This window comes from Neovison vison, chromosome 1, assembly GCF_020171115.1.
Source record: "Neovison vison isolate M4711 chromosome 1, ASM_NN_V1, whole genome shotgun sequence".
NCBI lineage: Eukaryota > Metazoa > Chordata > Mammalia > Carnivora > Mustelidae > Neogale > Neogale vison.
In genome coordinates, this window is record NC_058091.1 from 231,345,858 (window position 1) to 231,359,110 (window position 13,253).

Consider the following 13,253-nt stretch of genomic DNA (forward strand, 5'->3'; position numbering starts at 1 on the left):
TCCTATACAGTCCACCCAGCCAAACGAAAGTCCTGCGGCCTACTGGACCTGCCCCTTGGGGCCACTTCTGAAGGCTAGTTAGGGGCCATGTGTTGTTACAGCAGAGTTGCATCACATATGCATTTGGGATTTAACTACACAGGCTTATTACTTTCTGAGGGCCCACATACTAGGAGCTTCAGCCATTTAAAAGAAAGTACAGTTTTGCCTTCAGTGATGTTTTCCCCTTCCATGTCAACAAAAGAACCTAGCCTGCCCACATCCCCAGCACCACCCAACAGATACACCCAAAATGTGTATACAGCATGCAGGCTTTTTGTCCCTCACACACAGCCTCCGAGGCTCTTACAAAAATATTCCTTACAATCACATATATACACATATAGTACTTCCTGAAAGGATCTTTTTTTTTTTTTTAAAGATTTTTTTTTTAATTCCTGAAAGGATCTTGAAAGCATTTTTCTCCACTTCGTTAGGTTTGGAGTTTTGAAGTTTTCCAGCGATTTCCCCCCACCACCACCATTAGGAATTGGAACCTAGCTGTCCTAATCCATATTCAATATGCTGCTTCTCCCAAGCTTCAGAATTCTCAGTAGAGTGCTCTAGGAAGCCACTACCATCTGATACACTGTTGGAGTCAATTTACTGTCTCTGGGTCATTATTAGTTTAAGTCCCATGGTAGTAGTGGGAGATTTGAGTCTTAAGTATAAAAATTTTCATGCCATCACATCTATCAGCAGCCTTGCCCACAAGTGAGAGATGAAGACTATTGGCTGCCCATGGAAAAAGAAGATGTGGCTCTTTGAGGGAAGAAGACCCTTCCTCTTTCCTTCAGTGGCTGAGGTATGTCATAGGTCTTCCTAATTTCTATATTGACAGGCAGGGTCAGTGATACGATTTCATATCAAGACTTGAGGGGGGTACAGCAGATGCCTTTGGTGCCCACCCACATCCTCTAGCCCTCCTTGTTATTATAAAAACAGGTGGCTTCTGTGACTCTGCCTGAAGACTTACTGTGGCTGATGGAGCTCATGGGGCTTATGCACGGGGCTGGAGCCAAGTGCTGGGCAATGCCTTTAGGAGCAGAACTCAACCTGGGAATTGTGGTACAAGACTCTAAGGGGTACTCTTTGCAGTTTCCTTGGATGTCTCCCACCTGCTCCAGTGATAGTGGGCTCATGCATGCTTCCTCTTTATGAGAGGACTGTTCTTCCCTGTCTCACATCCCCATTCCCCTTAGCAAGATCCCCTTCCAGGTAACCTAGTTGAACTCCAATCCTTATCTCAGAACCTGCTTCTGGGATGACCAACCTGAGACAGGAGGGGACATCACCTTTGTAGAGGGGTATGACATATACTTTTGAAAACTGATACTAGCGAACAAAGCATTTTTAGGAGCTACTATTAAGTAATAACAACTTTTAGTTCTTCACTCTGGAGATGCAAAGACTTCTGGGAAGGATATCTGTTTTTACACAAAGCAGGGAGCTACAAAGTGGAAGGGGTGAATCTCAGGGCAGGTAATCCTTGTCAAACCTACCATCAAGCCTGAAGTGGGAGGACACTGGGCTTGCTCAGAGAACTCCCCAGGGCTCAAGCACCAGCAACATTACCAGAAGCAGCAGTGGTAAATAAAATATTGTGTTGTGATTTCTCCATTTGAAAAAATATATATAAATACATCATTTTTTTAAAATGTCACTCAGGATTGCCAAATGTTGTTTAAGGGAAGGACTGTCATTGTTCTTGGGTTTTGTCTTCTCAAGTTAAAAAATTGTTAAAATATTCATATTTATATGAAACTGATTTTGATGGAAGATACTATTTTTTATATAATATTTTCCTTTGGCAGAATTAAAAGTGCCAACCATTTTCCATTGCCCCTCTTTTAGTGCAGGGAGGGGGATGGTTCATGAAAACCTAAACTCTGAGAGCTACTGATCACAAACCCAAATGGATATACCTTTTCTGTGATGCAGGGGTTTATACAAACTAGCCATATTGTGAAACCAGTGTAATGACTAGTCCCTGACATCACAGGCCAGTCCAACTAATGAATTTTGGGGTGGTAGCAGAGGTACAGATTTCTCACAGAACATTTTTCTGGAGCCAACTGGCTAATCCCTCATGCCCAGTGGTTGTCCTTGCGCTTTTCACCTGTCTGCCAGGATTCCTCTGGGATGTCCCTAAGCTTTCCCCAGATAGTCCAAATTCTTTACTATCACTGCCTCTCCCTCAGCGCCTAGATGTAAGGGAGAAGAGAGCCTTCCCATGTTCTGAGTCAATCCCCAGTCTCCTAATACCCCCTTTAGGGGGATATCACTTTAGAAAAGAACCTGCCTCAGTAGTAAAGGCTACATTTGTTGTTGATGATACTGTTTTAACTCTTTGAGATCAGAATTTCACCCTATTGGGAGAAGTTATTACAAATTATCTGTATCACTCCATCCTTCAAAAAAGTTCCTCCAGTAACAAAGTGTCATGTGTTATCTGCATAAAAATTAAATTCAAGCCCATTATTAATTTTAAATTGATAGAAACCAAAGGTACCATTAATGAAAAGTAAGGAACACAACTTTGGAGATAAGAGGAGAGTGCTAAACTAAGGATGTTCTTACAAAAAAAAGGTGGGTAATTTTTCAAAGAGATTGAGACAAGTACTGAAAATTGAGACAATTGTATGAAAGGAAATGCCCATTTCCAGGGACTCTGGAGAAATGAATTAAATGGGGGCAGCTTTTAAAACTGAATAGGATGGGAGTAGTAGGGAGCATCTTCTTGCCTCTATTAAAACACACATATCCCAGCATGAAAGATCAGAGATGTTGCTCTTGAAATTCTTAGACAAACTATCTTTCTTGAGTACTCTTGTTTTCTGTAAATGGTAATTTCATAGTATATCTCCAGTCTAGGGAGAAATGTGACCCAAGGAACTTTGGGCAGGAGAATCAGGAAACCCAACTGGCATGACCATTCTAGAACAAAGATTCCAGGTGTGATAGTTTGCCAGGGCTGCTGTAACAAAACAACATAAACTGGGTGGGTTAAACAACAGAAATTTATTGTCTCATAGTTCTGGAATCTAGAAGCCTGAAATCAAAGTGTCAGCAGGATTATTTCTTTCTGAGGCCATGAGGGAAGGATCAATTTATGACCTCTCCCCTTGGCTTATAGATGGCTGTATTCCTGTTCACATGCCCTTCTCCCTGAACACATGACTGTGGGTCTAAGTTTCTTCTTCTTATGAGGACACCAATCATATTGGATTAGGACCCACCCCAATGACCTCATTTTAACTTATACCTCTGTAAAGAACCTATCTCCAAATAAGGTAACATTCCAAGGTCCTGGGTGTGAATTTTGGGAAGATACAATTCAACCCATAGCACCAGGCAGCCTCTCTGGCTTGTTTCTCTGCAGGAGAATGTTGTTCTTAATACTCTTACCGGCCCTTTAATCCCAGCTTTCCAAGTCACTCAGCCCTTATAATGCTGCCAAGACTGCACCCTCTACGTCGCCACCCCCCACCCCGTGCCACGCCCAGCCCCTCATTCACAGGACTATAAATATAAGAACTTTCCTGACCTAAGACTGCCAGGAGGGCGGGGAAATGAGTGGGGAAGTGCTGCAAGGGTGGAGTTTTCTTTAACCTTTGTCAGTTGCATGAATTCTGTAATCATATCAACACTCAGGGTGTGGTGAACTGGGGGTCCTGACATCCTAAGGCAAACAAGCAGACTCAATGGTATTTGTTCTTTTCCAAATTCCAAGGTCTTATGTGCTCCAACCATAGATGACAAAATAGTTCCAGGAGAGCTGCAGTGTTTTGTTCTCCCTGCCAATTCATTAGCAACAGAACGGTTGCTGGGCTATAATCCAGCCAGGCTGACATCAGTTCCCCAGTAAAAGGAGGACACAACTGGAACTGGGTCTGTGCAGCCAAAAGGGATCAGGAGGGCTCAGCTGTACTGACACGCTGGCAAAAAAAAAAAAGAAGAAGAGAAAGAAAGAGAGAGGGAGTGAGGGAGAGAGAAAGAAAGAAAGAAAGAGAGAAAGGGAGGGAGGGAGAAAGAAAGAAAGAAGGAGAGAGAGGGAGGGAGGGAGGGAGGAAGGGAGGGAAAGTGAGAGGGAGAGAGAGAAAGGAAAGAAGGAAGAGAGAAAAAGAGAGAAAGGAAGGACAAGACAGAAAGAAAGGAGGAAAGGGGAGGGGAGAAAAGAGAGGAAAGGAGAGAAAGGAAGAAATATGGGGAAGTTTACAGAGATGAAGAGGTCACCCACCTTCTTTAAGGGACTCAGACAGGAAGATAGGATGGAGGGTGTACTAGGCGTGGTCATAATACAAATTAGGATCTTGCCAGCATTGTCTTCAGTGAATATTTAGAAAAATTAGGTTTTGCTTAACCTGCAAATAAAACCCATCAGTTTTAGAAATCTAAACTAAGAGCATGTGTGTAAAAAGAAACCTATATAAGGAAGCTGAGCTGGACTGTAGTTATGGGAGGCCCCAGAACAGCCCACTTCCTTTCTTTGTGCCTTTTTTATTCATCTCTAAATGTGGGGATGGTAATACAATTGCACTCCTCTCAACTTAAAAATACTTCTCTTCCAAATCACCTGACAAGGCTTTTTTTACCCCTGTGCAGTGCCTGTATCCATGAAGAGATCTTCCAGAGCCACTTTTATCAGTCTAGCAGATCTTGCTGGAAGCTTCTAGCACTCCAGATGCTGAATGCTCTATCACTGACCCCTCTCTACCCTGCTTGTCTTAAAGTGCCAAAACTTTATGTTTTTGCTGTTTTATTAGGAGCTTCCTGAGCTTTCGTTCCACAGCATTTCTTCATTCCTACTTCTGGACTTTCCTCCCAGCTTTTACCGTGTTAGAGAGTGAGCTTTGGATGCCACTTTATGGCTGGATATTATATGAGTGTGTCCACATCCCACCCTCTGTTTCCGCCACATGCAGCAGGGCAGGGAAGGAAAAATCATCATCCTCATGGCCCCGTTCCCAGCTTCGTGGAAGCAGAATATGTCCCTGAAGGGGCAGGCACGTTTCTGACTATGCAGGGGCTGGATAAGGGATCTCTGCATGTGGAAGACTAGGACACCAATGAGCTTATCATAAGAGCAAAGTCCAGAGTTAGGTGGATTGAGGACAAATTATAATACGTTTAATGCCTTACTGTGCTTCAACCCCATTTTCCAACTGGATTTTCCTTGACTTAGGTATCCCAAAATGCTATGTTCTGCCATCTCCCCATCTATACCTTCAGATGCTATAGATCCTCTTGGATCCTCCCATTTAAATTGAACTCTTGAATACTAAATCTGACCCTGCTTCTTTAGAAATAATATTTATTCAACAGCAAGGAATGGGTGCCTCTTGTCCACCAAGCATAGTGCTTGATCAAAACAGAAAGGCTCCCCCTCCAACCGATGAGGGTTCAGGATTTGGGGTTTTTTTGGGTTCTGGATTGGGACTTTGACTTTTTGAACTTACAGTACCCATGCTGCCTTTCCAAGGAGGAACTTGGCTTCCTTGCTAACGCAGAGCATGGATACCTGCCAAGTCCCTGTGCTCAACCAGACATCCAGTCTTGACTCCTCCTGGGCTTTCCTGTCTCTGTCTGAAGCTCAGCACAACAGTCCCTTTGCCTGCTGATTCTGCCTGAGTCCAGAAGCTCTGTCCACATACTGAAGGTTATACACCAGAGCCTTTAGGCCTACAAGGCCTCTCAGATTCTCAGCTTCTGTGGAATTTCTTCCCCTTTTGTTTCCTCTTGGGTCCACTCTCAGCCTGGCCGCAATTAGACTATGACCGAGAGTTATAAGACCCCAGCATATCTGAGAGCTCATCTGTGACTACTGAAAATGGGATCCAAAAGGGAACATCTAGCTTTTTTCATTCTGAACCACGCCAGTCTGACTGAACTGTCAGAGAAGTATCTGACGGCAACAATGTCGGGAGCCCAGCACAGACTTCTTAGCCACCCTTGCTTGGCCACCCTTTCTGCTCTGCCTTCTGTTTGGGGCAGGGGGAGACAGTCCCTGTGCAGTGATGTGCAGGGGAAGGTAAGGGAAGTCACAGCCCATAACTAAGAGGCAGTCATACCTATAGGGTATTCCTGCCAAAAACACCATGTGTGCAGCAAGGCAAAGGCAGGAAAAAAAAAATCCTTGTAGCTCCACTGCATCTAAGCTGGAGGAGATAATGAGACATTCAAACTGGACATTCCTCAAAACAGTCATCCTGGACTCTTCAAAAATACTGACGTCAAAAGAGATGATTTGAAAGGCAGGGGAGCTGTTTTAGATCAAAGAAAACTAAAGATGCATGATCCTTGATTGGATTCTGAATTTTAAAAAATATATAACCACAAAGAACATTATTGGGACAATGATGGTTGTGCATGTGTGTGTGTAGAAAGAGCTAGAAAGAAAAGCAAATGTGGTAACCTGCTAACAATTAGTAAATCTAAGCAAGGACTATATAGCTATCCATTGCACTCTTTTCTCAGCTTTGCTGTAGGGTGGAAATTTTTCAAAATAACCAGCATAGAACTTGAGTGTAGCCTGGTGTGGGGTGAATGGGCCATAGAGGCGAAAAGACAGATGAGCAGGCTGGCAGGAGCCAGGAGAGGCACAGCAGCTCCAGACTGCTTCTCCACCAGATTCTAGTCCCTGTGAAAAAACAGGCAAAATACTCAGCGGGCAAACTGGCCACAAACGCAAGGAACCTGCAACTTGGTGAACACCTGGAAGCCTTGGGTCAGCCCCACCATCTGGGGACCAGATGTGGGTGCAGCAGGCAAATTCCAGGCCTGCTAACAGGCGAAGAACTCCCAATAGTGCCACGTGTGGCCTTTGGAGGCGCAGGTTTGGGAAATGCTGAATGATCAAGTGCTTGGCCGTTGTTCCAGAGGCCAGACAGGATTGAAGCCAGCAGGAACTGACACGTCTGCCTGTTGCCTGAGGAGCCCAAAGCCTGCCTGAGGTGATGGTGGGGGTTGAGGGGAGACTCATAGGAGGCAGGGACCTAACTGGTTCTCTTTGCTCTTAACTGGGTCAATTTTACATTGCCAGATTAACTTACTGATAATGCTCACAGATATCACCCTAGCTTTTTTTGCGTATTTTTCTTCTATTCTCTGTTTGTAATTCTTTCTGACTGTCTCTGTTCCTCCCCTGGTTTTATGCCATTATGATGTATGGAAAACACTGGAAGACTCTCTACAGTGTCTTAAAGTGCCTGTGTATAAAGATGTCAAACAAACAAACAAACAAACAATCCAAAAACCTCAGCAAATATCAAAGCTGGTTTTGGACTCAGTAGTGTCCACTTTGTTTGACATGCTGTTTCCAAAGGGCCATGAGCTAAGTGCTAAAATGGCCAAGCATCCAAGCCTTCCCCCTGACTGTGTCATCTTCTGATATTTCCATAAGTTTTATGGCCCTTCAAGGAATGGCTGACTTCTCCTTGATTCTCTTTTAATCTCAGCTGTCCTGAGCAAGTTCTGGACAGGACCAGCGGTTCAGCCATCGCCTGCCCGAGGCTCGTGAGTTTTCTTCCCCTATGTGGAGGTGTATAGCACGAGAGGTCAGCCAGGGGCTGGTGGGACAGACCCAGCCAAGGGCTCTGCGTTTCCACCGTGCAGCTCAGTAACAAAGCAGCATGACAAGCTCTGCCAAGACCATCTGTTGGGAGCCAGGAGTAGATGATTTCCTGGTGTGAGCAAGGAAAACAGCAACAGAGTTTGCTACAACTGTGATTAACACGCAGGATTCAGCCAGGAGAAGGCTCCTCCTGAGAAATGATAACATTTGCACAAGTGAAGTTAAGCAAACCCCAGTGGTTTTCACTCTCAGTCTCTTTCTCTTTCACTCTCTCATGCTCTCTCTCTCTCTCTTCCTTCTTTGAGCAACAAATCCCTATGTTCAAATATAAATATCTTACAAGAGCCAACATACAAAAGAGATAAAAACTCAGGCAATCTGATTTTTGTGAGAGCTTTTTTTTGTGTGGCCTTTCCCCAGTCACCCCAGGATAATTTCAGGGTGGTTAATGCCCCCACTGAATCCATGGTTTGAAAACCATTGCTTTGATCCATCTTTTCCATACACAGAGGGAAGGTGGTGTCTTCTTTGACCATGCCTTCTAAGGTGTTTATATTTTTTTAAGATTTTGTTTATTTCGAGAGAGAGAACAAGTGTGACCTGGGGGAGGAGCAGCAGGAGAGGGAGAGAGAGAATCTTAAACACACTCCACACTGAGCAGGGAGTCTCACTTGGGGCTAGATCTCACCACCCAGAGATCATAACCTGAGCTGAAATGAAGGATTAGATTTGTAACATGTTTTACAAACACCTCCCCACCATTCCCCAACATGTTTTAGAAACACCTCCCTATCATTCCCTGAGCTGTCTTAATGCTTCGACACATACCAAGAATGGATGGGATCTGTTGTATTTCTTTCTTGGAAGTCTGGAAAGTATTCTTTGACAGAAATAGAATCTAATGATAACTCACGATATCTACAAAAACGGCATTGGCCTGAACTTAATGTGTTTCATCCTACTAGAAAAACAGAGGTGTGATCACATGGTTTCGTTTCCATGAGGCTGAAAATGTAGCGTGTGTGGACCCATCCTTCAGCTCCCTCATGAGATGCAAGAACCCCATGGCATGGCCGTCCTCACAGGTTCTGTTGTGCTGGCTTTATGTTAAATCAACATCTTGGATCCATTGAGCTTGCTTCATTTTTTTTGATCATTACACATTGTATTGGCTGCTTAGTTTTCCTGCCATCAACAACTAATTACCTTTTCATCTAGAACCTCAAATGTCATGGGATAGAAAACTGTGGGAAAGTTCACCTCTGAAGCAATGGAAAGTTCCCAAATGTGAGAACAACACAGTAACCTATAACAGGAAAGGCCATTACGTGGGGTTATTACATCAGCTATCACAATAGCAAAGACTTTTGAAGTGGAAAAAAATTTATACGACTACCAGTCATCCCAAAAGAACAATGTGTTTTTTAGTCATTTGTTTCTAAATCATTTGGCTCATTTCTGAGCCACCTAGTTATTTTTTAATTTTATTTCATTAGTAGTTAGACTCTGTTTTCCTAGCCAAAATGCTCTACGCTCTCAACATACAGAAAGTGATGATCCGCACAGGTTGTGATCTTTCCTCACCTCTAGTCCCCATCTGTGCCCCTTCTGGGAATCTCCAGAGAGTCTGTGAGCCCACCAGAAAGTTCACGAGCTACCATCACTCTCTTCTCCTGCCCTGCTCTTCAGTGATGTCGACGCCTCCCATCTTCAGTATCCATACAATTGTGTGAAGTTGTCTCACAGCAGCCTCCAATGTCACCAGCCAACCACCCCCCCTACAAGCCCATTTCTACCCTCACCACCCCTGGGACATAGGGGGCTGCAGTGTATCAATACAGAGGTGAATATTCTGGAGGTCATGAAGTCTCTCTCCCTTTTGTGTAACCTACCTATGTGAGCAGATTACTGAGACAGTATTACCTTTCATTCCTTGCCTTAGAGCTTTTATCAAGAACAATTGTCTTGGTCTGTTTGGGCTGTTATAACAGAAATACCATAGGCTGGAAGTCCAAGAACATATCATGGTTGGGTTCTAGTAAAGGCCCTCTTCTAGGTTGTAGGCTGCTGCCTTCCCACTGTGAGCTGGGGAAAGAAGGGGCTAGGGGACTCTGTGGGGCTTCTTTTAGAATAGCACTAATCCCATTTAAGGGGGCTCTACCCTGACAACAGTAAGCACATCCCAAAGGCCCTACCTCCTAATACCATCACATGAGGCATTATGATTTCAGCAGAGGAATTTGGGCGTAGGGGTGTGGGGGGGGTGGATAAAACAGGCAAAGCACAGAAACAGTGCTTTCAGATTTTATGCACAGGACTTTCTCACCTAGGACTCCATTCTGGGTACATGGAGGGAAGACTAGAGTTTGGGGAGTCCTGTGTGTTTAGAGCCATGCCTCCCACAAGAAGACTTAATAAGCTTTTCTGTTACATGAATTCTCTCTCCTGAGTTCCTTGGTCCCTCTTGCAGATCAGTTTCTGGCAGCTCAGCCGACCAAACAGGCCCAGATACATCTAAATCCCAGCAGGGGATGGTTTAGGCTTAAGCAGAGGCCACTGCTGTATAGCTTTCAAGTTCAAATTTACTTCAGACTCTTTACTCAAAATGTATGCTTTTCTGTTTTTGCTTTTTTTTTTTTTTAAACAGACAACTTTGGTTACATCAATCATTCATTCCTAAGTGGATCATTTTCTTTTCTTTTGCTTTGTCTTCATGAGCTCTTAGATGTGAAATGGCAGATTGGTGAGGTTATCACCCACCATTTGATTCGTACGCATCAACCACATGGGTAGAAAGTATATTATTCCTTTTTATCCAAGTCCGCATTCTGTTTGCCTAAAATAAATTTACTCAAATGGATCTTCACTAGGATGAGGAGAAATTGGAACCCTGGTACACTGCTGGTGGGAAGGTAAAATGGTGCAGCCACTTAGGAAATCAGTTTGGCAGCTCCTCAAATAGTTATACAAAGAGTCATCCTGTGACCCAGCAATTTCACTCTGAAGTACAGAGCTCTGACGATTGAAAACACAGGTGCGCACAAAAACTGACACACTGACATGCATAGCAACATCATTCGTCATAACCCAAAGTAAAAACGCCCTAGATGTTTATCAACTAATGAATAGTGGCAGTGGCTGCACAACCTTGTGAGTATTCTAGAAAGCACTGAATTACATACATACTTTAAAAGGGTGAATTTTATGATATGTTAATTATATCTCAATTATATCTGCACAGTAAGCGCAGACCACAGAAAGAGCCTGCCCTTTTTTTATTTTTATTCACTGAAATCCTGTCCAGTCTTTTTTCAGATTTCTTTATTTCCTACCTAACATTCTTTTTCTGTTCAAGAAGAACCTGCATTTTAAAGAAAAAGTTAAATATGGATCTATGTTTGTAACAAATTGCAGCTTTCTTGTGAAAGGCAAAATCTTTCTAAAGCCCAAGTAGAAAGAATGAATGTGTCTTTGATTCATTCATCTGGCAAATGTTGAAAACATGATATAGCATTATGCCAGGCCCTGCAGAGATAGTGGTGACCAAAGCAGATATGTCCCTGGCTGCATGGGGAGCTATAGGAAAGTCACTACAAGTTGACAGAAGCTGTACCCAGGAAAGCACACAGCTCTGTGGGGGCACATGGAGGAACACCCACTCAGGCCTGTGGGGCCAGGGAAATCTTTCTGGAGCCCGCAATGTCTAATCGAGAATGAAAGTCGAGCCAGAGTCAGGGTCACAAGAGCAGAGGGAGGAAATGTTCCAGAGAGACGAAACAGCATGTGCAAAGACCCTGAGGTGGGAGAAAACACAGCATATTCCAGGAACCACTCAGAATGGCTCTTGAAAAAAGATACAATCTAAACATTCGGACTGAGCAAGTCCAGACTGCTATGTTTAGGAATTCAGTACATTTGCCAGGGTTCCAACTTGTTCAAACTCCACTCTATGTGTCACTTAGAGATTTTTTTTTTATTTATTCATTTGACAGACAGAGATCACAAGCAGGCAGAGAGGCAGGCAGAGAGAGAGGAGGCAGAGAGAGAGGAGGAAGCAGGCCCCCCGCCGAGCAGAGAGCCCGACGCAGGGCTCGATCCCAGGACCCTGGGACCATGACCCGAGCCGAAAGCAGAGGCCCTAACCCACTGAGCCACCCAGGTGCCCCTATGTGTCACTTAGAATGTTTTTAGTTGCAAGTAAGAGAAATTCTGACTTCCACAGAAGTTAAAGAGTTAAGATGTTTATTATTTCCCATGACAGGGAGGGCAGAAGTAGGGCAGACTTTCAGGAAAGGTGCATTCGGTGGTTTGTTGATGTTTTTAAGGACCCAGCTTCTTTCTGTCTTTCTCTCTACTACCCACCCATTCAGCTTCTTACGGCAAGTTCCCCTCAAGGCCACACAACCTGAGGTAACGGGCTTCCATGTCCTCTTTGATCAGGAGAGACTCTTCTTTGCTTTTCTCCAGTGAAGTCTTTCCTGGCATCTCATTGGCACAATTCCTGAATAGAGCACTGGTAAGGGAGTAGCCGCTGTGAGTGCCTTGGATTAATTGTTTTCAATGGTTTGAATGCTGGGGCATCACCCTTAGTGTGACCACAATGGGGAGCTTAAATATAGGTGGGTGCCTTGGGCTGGCACTGCATTTACCAGCCCCTGCCTTGAACCAAGAATATGTCCAAGTCCAGCTTCAAAGTATGATGAGTAATGTGGTTTTTGTTGCCACAGGTTTTGTGAAAACTGGCTATCATACTGACAAACTTCCTAAAAATTATCTTTAAACCTCTTTCTCTTTCCCCAGATTTCCACTCCTTACCACTGCCACCACATCTCTTTCCCTCTTTCCACCCCATCTTCCTCTCCAGACCTCTCTCAGCCAAACTGGTTGTTACCTCTTTTCCACTCCTTTTCTTTAAATCACTTGGCTCGCATTTTCCACCCAGAAGAAACCACTCCTTCCCCTCATGAAGGAACAGACTTTCAGATCACCTAACTCTTCCTCTTGCGTGCTGCTGAGGGTTTCCCATTTGCCCTGCCAGGAATTCAACAGAGATCTACAAGTTGGTATTAGTGTTTCAACACACAAAAACCTCCATCTTGAGATTTCCAAGTGTTTCCAATCAACAGGCCTATGAATTAGCCATCACTATTAAAAATTATGAGTAATCACCAGAAATTGTTTTATGTGGGAAAAGAATTAACTTCAATATGGTTAAAAATACCAAAACTATGACAAAATACAAACCATGTCCAAAGACAAACAAAAAATTGGGAAATATTTGTAAAATACATGACAATTTATTTAATGTAGATAATTATTTTTACAAATCTCTAAGAAAAAGATGAACATCCCAAGGCAAAAGATATGAGCTGTCAGTTGAAAGGGAGATAACATTTATTTTAATTTTTGCCTATCAGATTGGCAAAGATTTGGAAACTTACTAGTCCCCAGTGTTGGCAAGAATATGGAGCAATAAGTGCTGTTGATGGGAACATCATTGGAACATTTCTGGAAGTTAATCCACATTTGTTTCAGTATTTTTAAAATATTTACTTTTGGTTGATTAACACTTCAGGGAATTTATTTTAAGAAAATATTCAAGCAGCAGCGTAAGAATTTATGTACAGGGGATTTATCATAA

At 43.5% G+C, this 13,253-nt stretch overlaps 1 long non-coding RNA gene across 2 annotated transcripts in view; it reads left to right on the top strand.

The window, feature by feature from the left end:
- Positions 1 to 803: 803 nt before the first annotated feature.
- Positions 804 to 13,253, top strand: part of LOC122889498 — a 34,433-nt gene continuing 21,983 nt past the window's right edge. For both annotated transcript variants that reach the window (XR_006380928.1, XR_006380927.1), the window contains exon 1: positions 804 to 844. This is a non-coding gene — a long non-coding RNA (uncharacterized LOC122889498). The remainder of the gene's footprint in view (positions 845 to 13,253) is intronic.